Source organism: Panthera uncia, chromosome B1 (genome assembly GCF_023721935.1).
Source record: "Panthera uncia isolate 11264 chromosome B1, Puncia_PCG_1.0, whole genome shotgun sequence".
NCBI lineage: Eukaryota > Metazoa > Chordata > Mammalia > Carnivora > Felidae > Panthera > Panthera uncia.
The window spans coordinates 60,835,464-60,854,357 of NC_064811.1; the positions used below are offsets into that span (position 1 = coordinate 60,835,464).

Here is an 18,894-nt window from a genome sequence, read left to right on the forward strand (position 1 = left end):
TTCATCATGCTACACTGTTTTCAGGATGTGAAAAGTTACCTAATCTTTTCATCACTCATAAGAGACCCTCTTATGGGACCATTCGCTCCTACATTCATTCATTTTCCAAACTTTACTGAGTGAGCCCTTGCATAGGGGAATAGAGCAGCAACTCCCAACCACAAAAACACAGCCCTGGGTGTGGTCTCACTATGTTAGTCTTCAGTCTGGGCTGTGTTTTGTTTTTCTTCAGGACCATCTAAGTAGCCATTGCTTCTCTGGTGGCCAGGGATGTAGAGTGGCTCAAAGCACAGAGTTAGATCAGGCCCAGGTTCAAATTCCCAGGGCTGTCATCTAGCTGTGTGACCTTGGGCAACTTAGTTAACCTCATTGAAGATTCAGTTTCCACATCTTTAAGTGGAGATTAAAAAATCTACTTTATAGGGTGATTGGAAAGGTGAAATTAAATACTCTCCATACTCATGGTAATAACATGGTTGCAACAGATGCTGCTGCTCTTTACATTATTATTGGCTAAGTGTAGGCATAGGCTAATTCCTTACAGGTCATGATTTGAGTAAAGCAAAAGCAGTCATCCCAAACATGATGGCTGATTTCTCAAACGGATGCATAGGAAGACTCAGAACCATGAGGCCTGTTCCATGTGTTCAGAAGAGTGTTGAAGGTTTTGAACTCGCTTTGGCATTGAAACCCAAAGCCCAACTTTAGAACCCTGGCATTCTATCTGTTTAGGACCAATAGCGGAATCCATAGGCTTGATTTGTTTTGATGGGACTCTAGGGATAGATTAACTTCTGGAGAAGGCTGCTCTGTTTTTTGCTATGAAAAGTAGTCATGCTGTCCTCCTGTTCTGCCTTCCAGTGGATGATGCCATGAGATTTGAATTATGTATTCTAGCAGAACAGGAACCAGTCTCAGGGCTGAAATCTGGCCTTGTCATTTGCAAGCTGCATGACCTTGGGCCTCTCTAAGCCTCAATTTTTTCATTTATAAAATAGAAATAGAAATTCTTGCCACAAAAGCACATTATGTGGACTTAATGAATAGAGTAATGAGTACATAGTAGGTATGCAACATTTGATCATTATTATTCTGGATTGGGTTAGAGGGGCATGTGACAAAATGGAAGAGAATTGCCATATTGCCAAATATGCTGATTGCCTGGTTATCAAGAAGCCCTCCTTACCACTCCTCCCTTCCCCCTCCCCCCCCCAACCTCCTTTATTCCCTTGGTGAATTTACTATCATTAAGGGGTTGGTCACCAGCCTTACAGGTACAGAACTGGTCATGACAGTGCCCAGGAGTTCGTGAAATTTAGGAATGTTAATTTATGTTATCCAAACTCACGAGAAATCGAAGGATGCATACCACAATGTTAATGTATTAACTCATTTTGCAAAAGATGACTCTAAGTGAAACAAGTATCCCAAGTGGTCCAAGAGCCAGTACTTTATTTGACAGGAAAACTAAGAAGTCTGACCATGGTGAGGTGAGATGGTTGATCTCTGTCAGGGTGAAGGTACAGGCTCTGGGACCCCAGCAAGTGCTGACATCTGCTCTGATGGCCAGATGGCCCAGCTTCCACTAGGGACTCATCTGCCAGGTGGCCCAGATGCTCGCGCTGGTGAGTGGGGACCCTTTCCCCTCTGGACGGCAGGGAGTCATGCTGCCTAAGCCCTGCTCTCCAGTCTCATTTCTTCCCTGTGCCTTCACACCAAATCCCCTTTCTGATTGACACATTCTTTCTTTAGATATGCTAATGTGATCGATAAGGTTACTGGAGAGTCCTTGCATTCCCTGCTTCTGGTGTGGGAAACATTTCGTCTCTCAGATGTCTTTTGAATATGTCTTATCTCATCTATTATGTGTCGATTTTTATAGTTGAACTCTCAGAGTTTAAGGAAAAGGAGGCTGTCTTTACTTCTCACACATACTTAGAGATGGAGATTATAAACATGCTTTGGTAGACATGGATGGACATTCCTCCGTGACCTTTCAGAGAACTGGGTAAATGCAAACCCCTTTGCTCTGGATCAATCTGACTTTGTCTTGAGTAGAGCTGTCATTTTCTTGAGAAGTCTTGCCTTTCTACCTAGTCACCTGTCATGTCCTGAGATTTCATTTCCTTCTATTCATTCATGATAGAGTGACTTGTGTGTATCATTTATTAAATTTCCTTCTTTTCCTGAGTGATCTCTGTACATTTAAAAAAGTTTGAGGTGGCTTCCTGGAAACATAACTGGAGGCTCTGTTTTATAAAGAAATCATTTGTGTAGTGAAAATTTACATATCAGCAGCTCTAACTGTACCTGCCTCTTTTTCCATTCAAGTTAGGTTTGGGTAGTTGAGGGCAACAGCTCACATCCATCATAAAAATGCCAAGAATGTTGAGCAGAGAAGTGGTGTTTATATACGTTTTGAGGGTGTCTTACCCAGTGAGCAGAAACAATCAAACGTAGAAACACCTTCTTTAAAGGCTACAGTGACAAGAGAAATGCAGTCTCGAGTGAGTTGTGAGTCAAAGACCTTACAAGATCTGCTGACCCATGAAGAAGGCAGAGTCAGTCCTCCAGGAACAGGGAGTGAAGGGGCAGTGTGCTTGCTGCAGGGGCAGAGAATGTATTGGGTGCTGGGTATATAAAGAGGGAAGGTCTACAGCTAGTGATGGATAAATGGGAAAAAAATGATAAAGTAAGAAGGGGGCCCAAGAAAAGACCTTCCAAAAGGAAAACAAACATCTTAGCTGAAGGAAAACTGAAGAAGGAAAACCTTTGTGGAATGCAGAGCATTTAAATTAGGAAAGCAGACATGTACACAAATAAGAGTCAATACTCCAAACCCTCTTTCAAATCAATAGAGACTTTATTTGACAGATATACGTAAAATACAAGTCTTAGAGCCAAGTTAACTGTTAAAGTGGAAACAAAGGAAAAGATCTTCAGGTTTAACATTCCTGAGGGTAGCCACATGAAAGTCAGACTCATTCTTTCTGAGAGGATGCATGAGATGATGATGAAGGTTTGAGGCTGCCTGGATATGAAGTCTAATGGCATTAGGTACTAGCTCTGTGACCCTGGGCAAGTCATTTAATCTATCTGAAGGTTGTGAGGTTTAAATGAGAGATATGTATATGCAGTACATAGCATGGTGATTAAAGCATGAGCTCTCCTGGAAATATAATGCATATTTGTTAAGTAAATTACCTCTTGTGAGAAGTCTACTCTAATCTCTAGAACATAGCATGTGATTGGAGGTCCCACTTAATAAGAGGACCATTTCCTTCTGCGCATAGGAGGCAGTATTCCTGATTCAAAACGGTAAGGGAAGGGTGGGGAAAAGTGATCCCTTTTTCAGAATGAAATCTTACTCCCAAACCTTCCCAGAATTTCTGGAAATTTGAATAAGCATTTTCTCTCCCCATTCATGATTCTATGAATTGATGGTGTTGGAAGGGAATGTTTTGTTGTTGTTTTTGTTGTTGTTGTTTTGACCGACTATATGTGTATATGTGAGAAGCAGGAGTCGATCACATTTTACTGAAAAAGAGGGACAAAGGAGAAAGGGGGGTTGAATTAGCAGAAAAACATAAGCATCTGCCTAGAATATGTTTGGGGCGCCTGGGTGGCTCAGCCAGTTGAGCGGCTGACTTCGGCTCGGGTCATGATCTCGAGGTCCGTGAGTTTGAGCCCCGCGTCGGGCTCTGTGCTAACAGCTCAGAGCCTGGAGCCTGTTTCAGATTCTGTGTCTCCCTCTCTCTGACCCTCCCCCATTCATGCTCTGTCTCTCTCTGTCTCAAAAATAAATAAACGTTTAAAAAAATTAAAAAAAAAAAATAGAATTTGTGAACTGCCTGGTGTAGTGGGGCCAAAGTGAGAATCTAGGTTTTGTTACTTTCGGTCCATGGCTCTGCCTAGAGGAAGAAATGACACAACTGCATCCAAAGATGTGTAGTGACTTGCCCGAGGCCAAATGCTAGCAGCCTAAGTGAGAAGCTTGGTCTCTGAGAACACAGGTCATGGGGACTCACATCACTACTTTGTGCACCCAGGTTCTTCATCAGCCTCTGGAAGTAAAACCATTTGTTGCTTTAGAGTTGCTTCCTCCCTCGGGGCACCTGGGTGGCTTAGTCGATTGAGCCTCTGACTTTGGCTCAGGTCATGATTTCACCGTTTGTGAGTTCGAGCCCCGCGTCAAGCTCTCTGCTGACAGCTTGGAGCCTGGAGCCTGCTTCAGATTCTGTGTCTCCCTCTCTCTCTGCCCCTCCCCTGCTCACACTCTGTCTCTCTCTCTCTCACACAAATAAACATTTAAAAAAAATAGAGTTGCTTCCTCCCTCTAACAAAAATAGGGATGGAATTAAGTTCACCACAGCCCTCAGGCCCACACTCCCCCCGTCCCCCAAACCCATCCCACATATCTGAGGGTTAGCAGAATAGTTCTTTTTATAAACGGGTGAGATGACATTATTGGAATGGAATGGGATGGGTGGCTCACACACTTGCTACCTCTGTGTCAGATTTCTGTGACACAGAATTCTTTTTCGTGTCTAGATTGAGTTGTGAGATATAGCTCATTTAGGATTTGCAAGTCAGTGATCTCAAAAGAAGTATCTGGTAATGAACAGAATGCATTTTAAGGCCTTTTTGTTTTATTATTATCATTATTATTATTTATTTCAGAGAGAGAATGCACGCAAGAGGGGGGAGAGGGGCAGAGGGAAAGTGAAAGAAGAGAGAGAGAGAGAATCTTAAGCAGGCTCCATGCTCAGTGTGGAGCCCAATGTGGGGCTCAATCCCATGACCCTAGGATCTGGGACTGTGACCTGAGCCAAAATCAAGTGTTGGGCACTCAACCAACTGAGCCATCCGGATGCTCCAAGAGTCTTAAAGGATACAAAAAAAATGAGCTCTATTAACTATTAATTAAAAAAAAAAGAAAAGGATTTTGCAAACAAGTTCCTTTTTCAACTCATGGTTATTATTTACAAAAGAAAATAATTTCTTGGGATATGATCACTCTCCATTCCCTTCTTCCTTCACACTATTTTGCTATCTCCCCTCCCCTCCCTACTACCTGCCTGAGTCTGTTCCCTTAAAAAGCGTCTATATTCTTAAAGCAACTTACTCTGATTAACCATCTGATGTCTCTTTTTAACTCTTTAAAGGTAGTTTAAGGAAAGAATTTATTAAGAGCTTTAAAAAGTACAGAAGTCCCTATTTTCAAAGCAACAAAGTTTGAAGGATGGGTTGAACTTTTCTAGAACGTAAAAAGCCTCTGTTTTGTCCTTATAAATTGACAATCTCTCAACCAGAGTATGCCAGCATACTCTCAGGTGCATGCCAAAGGGGAGTCCCTATCACTTGGATTCCAATCTCCCATGGTATCATGGGCACAAATCAATCTCTCTGAGATTAAGTTGCTTCTTAAAATGGAGAACAATAATAATGTCTTCCCTACTCAGTTGCTAGAAGGGTAAAATAAGACAGTATATTTGAAAATGCTTCACTGTAATAAAATGTCCAATCATTATTCCATGATTTTGTACAGTATATATTATACAGTTCCAGCTCATGAAAATTTACCTGACTGCATTCTGTTTTGATCTATTTTTTTTAATGTTTAATTATTTTTGAGGTGGCGGGGGAGAGGGCAAACGCGGGGGAGGAGGCGGAGAAAGAGAGGGAGACAGAGGATCTGAAGTGGGCTCCACGCTGACAGCAGTGACCCTGACATGGGGCTCGAATTCACAAACCGGAGATCATGACCTGAGTTGAAGTCAGACACTCAACCAACTGAGCCATCCAGGCGCCCCGATTTTTCTATTTAATGCACTGATTTGATTTATTCGTGCAAATGAGAATCTATGAATTTTAAAGATTCTGATTATAACTGTTTTGCTAGAAGGAAATTTAATTTTAAAGGACAGTGTCAACAAGGTGCAAGTTCAGAATGGGATTTTTTTTTTTTTTTAAAGACCATCTTTCCTGAAGAACTTATGTAAAAAGAGTTCTGATTCTAAAACAAGTCAGCAGTTGTGGCTCACTGGCGGGAGGCTGAACTACAGGAAAGGACCCTCAGGCTGCAGACTGGGCTTTCTAGGAAGTGACTTTCATCTGCCCGTGCATCTTTGTTCCACCGAATTAAATGCTTAGGTTATATAAGCATACGTGGCACAGGCTGAACAATTTGAAAATGTAATGTTCTCTAGGCAGCACAGCATGTGGCCTTTGGGAAAATTAGGATGTCAAAAGATAACTCGCAAGTGGGCAGGCAGGAGGAGTTGAGGATGATTAGAAAAGGAGCAATGATCTTTTTAGAGACCGTTGCAAAACTGTTCTTGGAGCTCCAGGTGCTTGCCTCTGTGCACAACACAGGTGCCTTCCTCCACCTTACCTGGACACAGAAGCCAGATGAGAAAGATGTGTGTGCAAGTCCCAAGATTTGCCTCTCAAGACGTGAAAAAGGGCTCCATGCTGTGCTCTGCGGCTGAGTCCTCTGTGGAAGTGTAAGAAGGGGGTGTGTTACACCCACGCCCTCTCAGGAGACCATGCAGCTATAGTGGCGGCCAGGATGGCAGGCGGTATCACCCTTGTGCCGTCTGTCTTGGAAGCTTTCCATGTCTTCCATATGATACCTCCACCCCCACCTCCCCCCCAGCACTTGTGATGCCCCTATTGTCGCCGCCCCACGCCCATCCCATGCCCAATGACCCTCACCATTACTTCACTTGTCCTTCTGGCTCTTTCACCCTTTTCAGTTCTTAATTTGAGCAAAGGGCTGGCACATAGCTGGATGTGAATACAAACCCCCAAGCTGTAGTATAGTCCGCATCCCATCTCGGGACCCAGGGTTAGACTTCCCCAGAGGGGAAACCAGTATAACTGAGAACTGTGGTAACTTACACTTGAAACATTTTTTCCACTTGAGCAAGTGGTGGAGAGGAGGGGAAGGAGGCAGCTGCAGTGGCCTTCGACCCCCAGAAACTTTTCCAAGAGGCCTGGCATCATGGGAATTTGCTCAGTATGCTTTGAGGAGGTATTTCAATCCTGCTGGGACCATACTCAGAGCAGTTTTTGGCTCCCCTGGAGTCCTAGGTTTGAATGTCATTGTCTAGAAGTATAGTATTTGATTTCCTAACCAGTTGTTCCTTCCCATGGAAAATTCATGTAACACATTATTAGGTTTCCTAAGAGTGCACAATAAGACTCCCTTACTGTAATGAGAAAAGGGACATTTTTTTTTTCCTGTAGCCCATAATGATAACCACTATTTTTATTCAGTGGATTACATATGCTCACTGGCTATGCGCTGAACGTTAGCCGCATGCAAAGGAATGCCGTACCGCTTCCCAACGAAGGAGGTTTGATGATGAAAGACCCGGTTTCATTCCTGGGATAACATGGCTTGACTTTGAACAAATGTATTCCAAGCGGGAGTCATCACTCCATGCCCAACTATTAAAGAATGGCACTCAAATATCCATCTGAGCCTTTATGAAGGATATGAAGTCTGAGTTCTGAGATCACTCAGAAGTTATGGTGGCATCCTTTCCCCCGGTTCCAAATGTGGGTTTATCAGCTAGAACAGATAGGTCTGGGTGATTCCCATTTAGAATATGAACCAAATGTTTGTAAATCTGCACCCCTGATCCAAAATGGCTTAAAGCTGCTCCTTGTCAAACTTGGCTACATGTTGGGATTTATATAGGAAGTTAATAAAAAACAAACCAATGCCCGGGTCCCACCCCTAGAGTTCTAATTGAATTGGTATAGGGTGTAACCTAGCATCAAGCATTTTTTTTTTTTTTAACGTTTATTTATTTTTGAGACAGAGAGAGACAGAGCATGAACGGGGGAGGGGCAGAGAGAGAGGGAGACACAGAATTGGAAGCAGGCTCCAGGCTCTGAGCCATCAGCCCAGAGCCCGACGCAGGGCTCGAACTCACGGACCGTGAGATCGTGACCTGAGCTGAAGTCGGAGGCTTAACCGACTGAGCCACCCAGGCGCCCCGCATCGAGCATTTTTAAAGCTGCCTGGGTGATTCCGTTGTGCAAAGTTTGAGAACCACCAGTTTAAGCTGTAAGTCAAAGTGATAAAGGGAAACAACAAGGAGGCAGGAACTGAGAGGTAGAAGAAAGACCCACAGAGTGGAAGGGGACATTAGGATAGTAGCAGGAGGAGAATCAGGAAGCAGACCAGGGGAGGCAAGAGTGGACCAGAGCCTTGTTCACACAGGGAACTGAAGAGCAAACACAAAGAACCCTGCTTCAGAGATTTCAGGACTGTCTAAGGTCTAGAGAGGTCTGCCGGGGAAGGGCCACCCCACCAGTGGCTCCTGTTCTTTCATTTCTGTGAGACCTGTTTCTCATTGCTGCTATATGGAGGTGGAATTTTCTTTAAAGGCTCATTAAGGGATGTTGCTACTGATAAGTGGGCGTGGGGGCAGGGGAGGGGTTGTCCCTGGGCAGCACTTGTTCTGCCATCCGCCCCGGCCCCCGCCCGTGAATGTCTGTGGCCTGAGATGTTACCACATGCCATTGAGTCGGGAGCTCATTTTTGCCAGCAGGTGTGGGGGCCATCCAGCTGTTCTGAACGGGTAAAACCATACCCATTATGCCACAGTTGCCATGTTCAGTCTACATGTCGTTTCTGGATGGTGCCCCCAGGAGACAAACCACGAAAGAAAGATGGCTTGCTCAGTGCCATTGAACTTACTCGATCTAATGGGACATGCTCCATGAAGACAATGTCAAGAGGTAGTAAAGTTGAACGAGCATGTGAGCATCTATCTGTCTTCATGGGATATTCACTTATTTTGTCAGTCCCTTTTTTTTTGTTTTTTTTTTTAAACCACACTTTGTATAGCCTTAGCACAAATCCCACACTTCTTGGGAGTGATGGGTAGAGAAATGGTTTCCAGAAAGAATTGTCAAATGCCACCCATTGTTAAATACACTACATGTGTCCTCAAAGGGAAATCCAAGCTTGGAAGGTCCTGGCAGTTTTGTCCTGTTCTGGGTAATTCCACTGTTTTACTGTCCACTTTCCTTCCAGATGATATATTTTTATGTCTTATTTAATTATCATGGCTCTAAGATCACAGGTGTCCTACTAAAGTCCCGGGAAGAGGCTTAAAATACAGGTTTTGAAGCACTAAGAGCCCTATGCAGACTCTTAGCCTTCAAAAGGCAGAGAAACCCCTGGGTCTGGCTGAGTTGAGATGACCCCTCGGGATCCAAAGTGGGCTCTGCACTGACAGGCTGACAGCAGCAAGCCTAAGGCAGGGCTTGAACCCACGAACCCGGAGATCATGACCTGAGCCAAAGTCAGACGCTCCACGGACGGAGCCACCCAGGTGCCCCTTTGACCATTGCTATTTCAGGTGGTGACCCCAGATAGGTATTTGTTACCACCTCCTCATGGTTCTGTTGCCTCCGGAGTCCTCGCATGTGGCAGTCTTGAAGAGACTTTTTAGTCCTTAGTAAAATAACCGCTCTAAGGTCAGCCTCTTTGCACCTTTGCCTCTGTTACTAAAACGTTTGTTCAACTGCCTCACGGTTTAGAGGTTCACTCTCTGCTTACTAGCTGCAGGACTGCTGTTGTAGCAGAGTCAACCCTTGAACAACACGGGTTTGAACTGCTCCGGTCCACTTATGCAAGGGTTTTTTGTTTTTTGTTTTTTAAATAAGTGTAGTACAGCACTGTACATGTATTTTCTCTTCCTTATGATTCCCTTTCCTTTTCTCTAGCTGACTTTATTTTAGCAATACAGTTTATAATCCCTGTAACGGGCAAAATATGTCAACAGACTGTTCTCAGTAAGGCTTCCAGTCAACAGTGGGCTAGGAGTAGGTAAGCTTTTTGGGGAGTCAAAAGTTATGCACAGATTTTTGACTGTGCACTGGCGAATGCCCCTAAACCCCGGGATGTTTAAGGGTCAACTGTAACAGTTTGTTAGTGCATTTGAAAAATGCAAAATTTCCACTCCCCTTTTTTCTGCTGTCCGACTTCCTGTCTTATGTTGTTTGCTTAGTGGGTAGGAGGTGTAAAATTATCCATCCTTGGGGGGAAGGTTGCTTGGTTAGTGTGTTTATTGTCTATGTAGGAAGGTTGCTACATTGTTTCCATGAGGACTGTGGATCTAAGGAGCATTTTTAAAATTAAAAAAAATTTTTTTTAAGTTTATTTATTTTGAGAGAGATAGCACAAGCAGGGGAGGGGCAGAGAGAGAGGGGGACAGAGGATCCAAAGCAGGCTCTATGCTGACAGCAGAGAGCCTGATGCGGGGCTTGAACCTGTGAACTGTGAGGTCATGACCTGAGCTGAAGTCCGACAGTCAACTACTTGAGCCACCTAGGCACCTCTAAGGAGTATTTTTAAAAGGATTCTTTGGAATGTTTCTTTAAGGGGGTCTGTTAGGAATCAGCCATTTTTATCTGTCACTTGTGAATAAGCAGGGCCCATGAGCCCTGGACACCTAAAACAGTATTTCATGGTGTAGTCACGGGAATGAGACATTTTCGTAAGCTTTTGTCCTTCACCTGTATAACTTAAAGGAGCAAGTGGTGAAAGAGAATCATTGTTTTTTCACTAGTGGCTGCATGTTAGTTAAGTTTTTTATTATTTTTTTAAAGTTTTTATTTAGTTAAGTAATCTCTAAATCCAACGTGGGGCTCGAACTCATGACCCCAAGATCAAGAGTTGCCTGCTCTTTGACAGAACCACCAGGTACAACACTTAGGTTTTTTTAAAAATAATTTTAAAAATTATTTATTTAAAAAAATAAGTTAAAAAAGTTTTTATTATACCCCTTTGACTTGCCCCCTCACTTCCTTTAGGTATTTGCTCAAATGTCAGCCTTCCCTGTACAGCCAATTAAAAATTGCAGCCCCAAGCACCTGGGTGCCTCACTTGGTTGAGTGTCTACCTCTTGATTTCAGCTCAGGTCATGATCCCAGGGTCATGGGATCAAGCCCCACATCGGGCTCTGTGCTGAATGTGGAGCCTTGGGATTCTCTTACTCTCCCCCTCTGCACCCTCTCTAAAATAAAAAAAAAAAATTTTTTTAATGATTTAAAATAATTAAAAAAATTGCAGCCCCTTTCCTGCTGTATCCCTAACACCCCACATTTTTTTATTTTTTTACCTATGAGACATACGCTCGCAAAGTTACTCATTCTGCTTCCTTTCTTTAGAATATAAACTCCATACTAGTAGCGATTTTGTTCAGTGTGGTGTCTTCAGTGCCTGGAATGGTTCCTGGCACATGATATGTGCTCACTGGATATCTCTGAAATGAAAACAAAACTCTACCCAACAGCAGCTGGGTGGCATGGTGGTTTTAAGTACAGGCTCTCAGCCAGTTTGTGTGACTTTGAATCCCAGACTTACCATTTGCTGGTTGAGGACCTTAACCTCTACCTTAGTTTCGCTGCCTGCAGAAGGGAGGTAATGGCAATATCTCCCTTGCTGGTAGAGTAAGTTGCCATATAAATAAATGTTGGCTGCTATGAATTATGTCGTTAGACAGGGTAGTCCTTTTTCTTACATTAAAAGTTCACTGGATAGGTTGGGCTCACCCTCACTGCTCTCTCTGTTCCCTCATGGTTAAGAACTGACCACTGCGGTCACTGAACTGACCACACTTTTCACCTGTATCCTCCACCCAAGAAGGATTGTATTTGAAAGGATATGTCTCCCCTCTGTGAAACGAGATGGACCTAATTCACTCCCCTGTGCCTCCTGTTAGTAAGGTAGCCTTCTGGGGCTCTTGCCTGTGAGTTAGGTCCCGGGAACTCAGCTTTCAGAATGCTTCTGGTGGCTTTTCTCTGTCCCCCAGCTCTGCTGGCCTCACTGGAATGCAGGCCTTGCAGCCACCTTGTCACGTGGAGATTTAGATTCCTTCCCCAAGCCCCCTACTCCAGCAGCAGTGCTGTGCAGTGGTTAGAGTTCTGGCTTTGAATCTGACCGACCTCGGTGTGCAACCCACTCCTAACTCTGAGTTCTGGGCCAACTGACTTTCCCCTCTTACTTCCCTTGTTTTTCCTCTGGGAAGTGAAGACAATTGTCCCTACTTTGTATTAAGGCTATAATAATAAAGACAGCATATGCCAAGGAAAACAGTACGTGGCCCTGGGTTTGGTGCAATCCTATCCAATCACTGAATAGTCACCCAATAGATGCTGCACCTGCTGCTTACTTACTACATGTTAGAGGGAGGCATTCCCATCCTTTTCTTTCTTTTTTAAAAAAGTTTATTTATTCTGAGAGAGGGGGAGAGAGAGAGGGAGAGAGAGAGAGAGAGAGAGGAAGAGAGAGAATTCCAAGGAGGCTCCACACTGTCAGCACAGTCTGATTCAGGGTTCGATCTCACAAACCATGAGATCATGACCTGAGTTGAGACCAAGAGTTGGATGCTTAACCGACTGAACCGCCCAGGCATCCTCCCCCCCATCTTTTTCAAAGAGAAGTGATTTCCTCCCTGCTTTTAGCCCAATTTTTCTGCCCCAGAGTCCAGAAGATGTAGGTGAGAGAGCAGGACACAGGATGGATGGGGGCTTGTGTTTCCTGCCAGTGAAAGTCAAACAAAACTGGACAGAAATCAATGTGTCAGGAAAAAAAATCAAGGGGAAGAGGTGACCTGCTTGTGACTGTAGACGTAGAAGAACTTTGGTATAGGAGTGGACGAGCAGAGGCCCTCTTCTGACCCCCACGAAGAGTCATTCTGGAGAAACTGCTGCCTACTTTCTGTAAGTTGACAGCCCCAGAAATGGAAGGACTCAGGCTTAGGTCACCGGGCTAGAAACACAGGCCGAGGAGGAGAAGCCAAGTTTTCTACCACCAAGTCAGCTATGTCAGGGCATACATATGTAATGACTCCGATGCCAGGGCTCTGCTCTGCCTCAGTCGTATGGCTTTTCCTTTCTGATAGAAAAGAACTGATCACTTGGTGTGTTCATGTTTTATTCGATGATTTTCGCTTCTCACTCTTCAGCATCTTTCATGCTTTCCTATCTTCTTCCTGTAGCAGGTTTTCCTCAATGTGTGAACTTTAACGTTTATTTGTTTTTGGGAGACAGCATGAGTGGGGGAGGGGCAGAGAGAGCCGGGGCTAGAGCATCCGAAGCTGGCCCTGGGCTGAAAGCAGAGAGCCCGATGTGGGCCTCCAACTCACAAACCCCAAGATCATGATCTGAGCTGAAGTTGGATGCCTAACCGATGGAGCCACCCAGGCACCCCTCAAAGTGTGAACTTTAAGGGCCTCAAAATCACCTGTTTGCCTGTTTAACATGCAAATGTCTATATTCTTCCTTAAATCAGACTCTCAGGATTAGGGGTTGGGGGGAGGCCTGCTTTTTAACAAACTTGCAAGTAACTTTGCTGGTAGCTTTCTTCTGCTGCGCCGGCCATTCCTATGATCTTCCCTTGTCCCTTTAGCCCACAGAAGACCCAAAAGGATGGGATCCCCTGGTTATTCCTTGGAATAAAAGACTAGCTTCATGCCCCTTTTGGCCATGATATATAAATAAAATCCAAAATTCAGATTTTCAGCTTGAGAGATCGAGGATGGTTCTTCTCTTTACTCTTTGACAAACATTTCAGAACACAACCCAAATGCACAGAAATGTTCCAAAATAGCAAGAATGTGGGGCTTGCCTTCTTTCCAAGGGCAGAGCAGCTTGCGGCAGTTTCTAAAAATAGACCTTTCTGGTACAGGTCACTAGGCAGGAATGGCCTCCGTGTCACTCTGTTTACATAGTTTCACATCTGACACCTTCATAAAAACAGTACTGACTTGGTGAGGCGTGAGGACCGACATTCGTCTGTGGGAATTCATGGTAAGTGCGTCCCAGGGCTGCAGCCCCACGAACATTGAACAGCATCCCTACTGAGACCAGCAGTGTTTGGATTAAGGGCCCTTTCAACCTTTGCTTCTTGATTCGTCATCCCCTTTCCATCACTGTCTCAAAGTCAGGGGCAGAGGTCAAAAACTCCAGGTCATTTTACGAGATACTAACGAACAGAAAAATAAACTCATGTTCAGGAATTTAAGACCCACAGTATTTTGTTTTGTTTTATTTAATCTGTCTTGCATTTTTCCTCTTTACAAACATGTCAGTTTACAAGGCATCATATTGTTGCAAATTTAAGTTTGAGACCTTTCTGTAAAATGTTCCGAAAAGGCTGACTTACCCTTAACCCTTTTGGAACAGCCCTCCAATAGTGAGAGGTCTTTTCTTTTTGTGTAATAATTCATGGACACCCCTGTCTTGTCCCCTAAATGCAAACGACGTGGGTGGTATTAGAATTAAATTTTCTTGGGATTAACATCCCAAAATTCAGGAAAGAGGATAAAAGAGTGGGGGCACTTGACGCTGAATTTACATAAGGTGGTTGAACTGAACCAACTGGGCAGTCACGTTTGTAAGATTCATAGTAGGTTCTGAAGATGTGGATTAATTCAGATCAGATATAGGAATCAATTCTGCTTTACGAGTTTGCCTGCTGCCTTTAGATAGAAAATTCTAGAAAGCTCTCACTTGTTGGCTCTGACTGTTCCAAGCATTTCATCCTCCCATTTAATTCTTACAACAACCCATGAAATGGGTGTTATTATTATGCTACTTTAATAGGCCAGGAACCAGACTTTCCATCGTGCAGCCTGGCCAAGGGGGCACATCGGTTAAGTGTAGATTTGAACTCCAGTCCATCTGACACAAGAGCCCCAACGTTTAAGCCAGTAGGTGTTCAGAGGAGCTGGTTTTCGGTAATTGCTCAAACCCCTGAAACAACATGGATTCTTTGGCCTCTGGGTGACCACAGTTTGATTCTGCCACTGCTTTTATTTGTTTTGCTTTAAAGACAGTCGCACACTGGTGCCTTTTGTTTGCCCTGCAGTGTTGATTCGCATTCCCTTAAATAAATTAACCTTCCCATCTTGTCTAACTCATTTGATGGGATCAAGTTCACATGCCAGTCAAGACGGAAATGGGAGAAACAACACAGCAAGAAGGGAGAAGTGATGGGGGGGTTTTATGGTTTTTAAGAAATCAATACAGGGGCGTCTGGGTGGCTCAGTTGCTTAAATGTCTGACACTTGATTTCATTAGGCTCAGGTCATGATCTCACGGTTCATGAGATGGAGCCCTGTGTTGGAGTCTGTGCTGACAGTGTGGAGCCCGCTTGGGATTCTCTCTCTCCCTCTCTCTCTGCCTCTCTCTCTCTCGCAAACTAAATAAATAAACTAAAAAAAAAAAATCAGTACAGCCCAACATTTTAATTTTCCCCCAAAACAACACACCCCACCGCTTGATTCCAATCACAACTTGTTCTGTAATTTTTAAATGGTTATGACACTTGTTTAATATGGAAATGTTGGCACATTCATCATTTTGTAAGAGAGCATGGAGCATGTATCACTTCTTTCCCACATAGTAGATGGTGGAAAAATAATGCTGGGTTTAAGTGCTAGCTTTATGAGTACTGACACGTAGCCCTAGCAAACTCCATCCATTGCAGAGTGACTCAACTGAGGTCTGATCCAGCTTCTAGAGAAGATGAAATCTGTCTTTATGCCCTGTTCTTGCCAGCACCCTAATGAATCTCCTTGTTTCAGGACCCACTGCTCTCTGCACGTCCACCCCGTCTGGCTCAAATTTTTCCTCACCTAGGAATCGTTCCTCCACACCTCTTTCCTGGTTCCTCATTCGAACTTACCTTTCCCTTTCTCCCTTTCTCAGAACCTTCCTGGAGGTGAGCCAAGCCCTAAATACATGGCTAAGAACAGCTGAAGTCTTTTGAGAACAATATAATCTTACCCTAATACCAAATAGCAGTAATAAAACTATTATTCATATTTTTAAAAGTGATTTTGCAGGTAATCAATATGATGGTATCTCCGTGACACATTGGCTGGAGCCATGGATAGATAGGTGGGTCTTCTCATTAGAAGCCTTCAAGTCATGGGCCCAAGGTGACCTCAACCTCAAAAGGCTGACCTTGGCCATGTCAGCCTGTGTGGCTGACACAGCTCTGAGGAGTGGCCAGAAACTGTGCCCTGGAGCTGAGGGTTAGAGGATACATCATATATCCTCACGGAATAGCTGAAATGCTTGCTCATTTCACAATTTTGGAAATCATTTACAGGTGTATTATAACAATTCAAATGTGAATGTCCGTGTTTGGATGGACATTCATCTAAATGAATGTTTCTTTTCACAGTGAAAAGAAAGCCATTGGTATGTCTCAGGTTGAATTTGCCCCTTTGTAGATTGTCTACAGGGGGAGTTTTATGCTCAGCTAGTTCTCTGCTACTCCACTGTTTCTGAAATAATAACACAAGCTTGAAACCCAGGATTCACAAATTGGGATTTAACTCTTTGGCAGTTGCCCTCAAGTGGTGCAATAATGAGACCGTGTAACGATTGAGATTTGTGGACTGAAGTAAGCAGTGGGGGAAGGAGATGTTCTAAAAACCACATGCATGCACATCGTAGTAGGTCACATGCAGGGCTGACACATTTAGCGAATCAAAATGCAGGATGCCCAGTTATATTTGAATTTCAGATAACAATTTTTTAGTAAAAGTATGTCCCTGATTTTACCTAACAACCCTAGTCAAATGATAACTTAGACATACAGGAATAAAAAAAAAACAACACAAACACGGTTCTTGGGGCACCTGGGTGGCTCAGTTGGTTAAGTCTCCTACTTCAGCTCAGGTCATGATCTTACGGCTGGTGGGTTCAAGCCCCGCCTCAGGCTCTGTGCTGACAGCTCAGAGCCCGGAGCCTGCTTTCAGATTCTGTGTCTCCCCCTCTCTCTCTGCCCCTTCCCTGCTGATTCTCTCTCTCTCTCTCTCTCTCTCTCTCTCTCTCTCTCAAAAGTGAATAAATATTTAAAAAAATTTTTAAAAACTGTGATTCTTTACTCTGTCAGAACTTAATCTGGTCTTCCTCACAAACTCATACCTGCTGGTTAGCAAGGAAACAAAACAATATAAAGTTTCATCCCAGCCAAATTAGAAGCTAGGCTGGTCTAATGGCTGGAATAGTCCCTTGAGGTAATGCTCAGTCTCTTAACATACATTGCCCTCTTTCTCAGATGTCATCTTTTGTTTCAACTGCCTGGCTGCTTTGCCAAAATGGTGTCTGAGGGCTTGGGGCAGTAACGAGTGCAGGTCTTTGAGCACGCTGTCCCCTGGTGTCTTGGCTGTGTCCATGGTCTTCCCGGTCACTGTGTTCAGAGCTGGCGCGAGCCCTGCCCCTGGGGATTGCTAGCAACTCCCACTGGCAGACTCAGTCTGCTGTGTTCTCATTCGCTTCAGGCACAGCGTCTGCCAAGTTCCCCCATCTCAGCAACGCCCAGCCCAGGGGTCTGCGCCAGGATCATCTCACACCTTCATAGCCGCTCATTCCAAGTCTACTGGCTGGCATCTCACGTCTGCCTAGATTGAGGTGGGCCAGGCACTCCTCACGGTGACCTTTCCCTAGAGCCTCAAAGGGAGTGATAGAGCCAAGAGTCCCCAGCTTCCTAAATATCCCCCTCACTCACCTCCTGTGCTTGCCATCTTCTCCCTGAGGCCAGAGAGGCGAAAGCAGATGTGGTCCCCACAGCTTTGTTCTGACTTGCCACGTTCTACCCTTCATTCCCACAATACCCTGGGATTGCAAGGACTGGACTTTCTCACTATTCTTACTCTGCTCTGTGCCTCCTATCTTAGGTGGGAGGCGTAGCCTTCTTGCACTGTGGCAAATATTTGGTGTTGGAATCCTTCAGGTTTACCTCCCCCCCGCCCCCCAATAGGTTACAGCAGTTCTCAAAAGCATGGTTCACTGACCAGGAACTCTTGTGAAATTCGAGGTCTTTGGCCCCACTCTAGATACTACTATACTATACCCGATATTCTAGGGTTTGGGCTTAGCAGCCAGTGGTTTACCAAGCTTCCCAGGTGATTCTGATGCACAGTGAAGAACCACAGCTTTCAGCATTTCAACAAATTTGATCACCCCCTTCGTTTCTGGTATCCAAGCCTAAAGTCTTATTAAACACACAAGTACTCCTCCTCCATCTAGTTGATTTATTAACTTGCTAGAGAAACTGGAAACATTTTACAGTTAAAAACAAGGAGTTTGCAGTCTTAAAGACGATGAAATTCCATGCTGCAGCGTGGACGACCCTTGAGGACGTTATTGCTAAATGAAACGAGCAGGCACAAAAAAACAAATACTGTCTGCTCCACTTACGGGAACAGTAGTCCACATTCATAGATATGGAAAGTAGAATGCTGGTTGCCAGGGCCTGGAGGGTGGGGGAGAGGGGCCTGGGGAGTTATTGTTTTATGGTTACAGAGCTTCAGGTCTATAAGATGAAAGGAATCCTGAACAGGATGGTGGGCTGTGCTTTGTACCACTGAACCGCACCCTTAAAGACAGTTAAGATGGTAAATTTTATGTTATGTGAATTTCACCACAATTAAAATATTTTACTTAAAAATAAAATTAAAAAAAATAATACCATGACTAAAGCAAAAATTAAAGTCGTGGGTTAAAAATGGCTTAACAGGTATTGATTTGAGGAAAGGTCGCGAGGCTAACTCAGCAGGTTGCCCATGGAACATAATCCTGGATCTGAGAGTTCAGATGTAAATTTTGGAACAGATGCTCTGGGGAAATCTGGGTGTTTTACCAGATCTTACTTGAGTTTCTGAGCTACCTAAAATGTAGGAAGAAGCGAGTCAAACAGGATAGTTGCTCTCAGTGTGGCTATTGAGATAAAAAGTAACATATACTTGAAATTTTTGCATATCTGAGGCTAAAATGCGTTGGGCGTAAATGAATCCCTAGTGGCCTATATCCGTGTAGCTAAAAAGTATTGGCAAGCCTTCAACTTCT

The 18,894-nt window shown here is 44.1% G+C and overlaps 1 protein-coding gene across 1 annotated transcript in view; it reads left to right on the top strand.

Moving 5' to 3' along the window:
* Positions 1 to 18,894, top strand: part of LOC125922377 (PDZ and LIM domain protein 2-like) — a 258,336-nt gene that overhangs the window by 113,505 nt on the left and 125,937 nt on the right. The window lies entirely within an intron of this gene.